This window comes from Monodon monoceros, unplaced genomic scaffold (genome assembly GCF_005190385.1).
Source record: "Monodon monoceros isolate NGI ecotype Baffin Bay Population unplaced genomic scaffold, NGI_Narwhal_1 Contig85_ctg1, whole genome shotgun sequence".
NCBI lineage: Eukaryota > Metazoa > Chordata > Mammalia > Artiodactyla > Monodontidae > Monodon > Monodon monoceros.
The window spans coordinates 25,218-26,916 of record NW_021703648.1 but is presented as its reverse complement, the minus strand read 5'-3'; positions in this window follow the sequence as shown (position 1 = coordinate 26,916).

Here is a 1,699-nt window from a genome sequence, read left to right as displayed (position 1 = left end):
ATACTCACAAAATCCCCAGACCCACATCAGGGGGGTGCATACTCAGTTCAGGGATCACATACCCACCTCAGGGGACTACAGACAGCTTCAGATACCCCAGGTAAGCTCAAGAGATCCCAAGCCACAATCAGAGAACACAAATGCACCTGTAGTTACTGCAGATGCAAGTCAGGTGACCCAGAATCAGTTTGGGGGCCAGTGATCTATGTTAACAGATCCCACACCCACCTTATGAGACCCCAATTCAGTTAAGGCATGGCCAGGCCACATCACAGGGGTCTCAGACCCTTATATGAAGACCCAGTCCCACCACAGTATACCCATACCCATAACAGGGAACCAAAACCTATTGGGCCCATTAAAAACCGCAGGTAAACCAGATATTCTCAGGATACCCACACTTAGATCGAGGACCTCAAATTTCATGGTAGGTGGCTCCAAGCTCAAATTATGGATCTTCCATCCATATAAAGATGCACAAAAAACTAACACAGAAGATGACAAATCCACATAAGACATTTAGACTTAGCACAGGGACCCAATCAGCTCAGCTCAGTTATCTCCAAACAATACCTGAACATGTTCACACTCAACAGAAGGAAACCTAGATCCACCCTAGGTGACACAGACCCTCCTCAGAGGTCCAGGCTCAGCTCAGGAGATCTACACATTCCTGAGGGTAAGCAGGCTCAGTTCAAGGAACATAGAAGACTAAGCTCAGGAGATGCAAGACCTACTACAGTAAACCTCACACCACTTAGGGCACTCACCTCTGTTCAGGCATCTCCAGATAAAGCCCACCCACTGCAGGGACTCAGTACTCCTCAAGAGATGCAGACTTTGTTCAGGGTGCAACAGACAATATGCCAGGTAGCCTCAAAACCAAGTCAGGGAGTCTCAGACCTAAATGAAGGAGCTAAGGACCCCACCACATGGGATCCCAGATGCACCCAAAGTGATACATACTAAGTACAGGGGACTAAGCATAACTCACGCATTCCCAAATGACACCCCACCAAGTCAACCTTCAACAGAAAGGAACTCAGACCACCCAAAGGGTCCCCAGATGCAGGTGAGGGGACCCTAGGCATGTCTCACATGTTCCATACTCGTTTCTGGAGGCCCTGAGAGACAGCAGGGGACTCCAGAGAAACTCACTGAGTTCAGGACCCAAAGAAAGGGCCAAGTCCTCCCACAGAAAATCACAAATTGAGGGGACTAAGACTCACTTCGGGCAACCACCAGCAATACCCTGAAAAATCCACACTAGGAGTAAGGGGTCTTAGACCTACCTCAGAGAGTCTAGAATCAGCACAGGGGTCCAATACTCAGCTAAGGATATTCCAGATCCAACACAGGGGCATCCACAGCAAACTCAAAACAACACAGAAACACATTAGAGGATCCAGATTCACTTCTGGAGGCACAGACCCCCCCCACCATAGGAGAAACCAGACACCGTTCAAGTGAGGAAATAACAGGTAAGCCATACACAAATAACACTGAGGTGCAAATATTCCCCTCAGAGGACCCCAGATCCACCTCAGTGAATCTAAGACACAACTCAGGGAGAGCCAGGTACCCCTGGGAACTCCGGTTCCAACTCAGGAACCTCTGACATACCTAAGGACACCCAGAGTCAGTTCAGGTATCAATATACAAGATATATAGGACACAGAACAAACCACAGAGGGCTCAG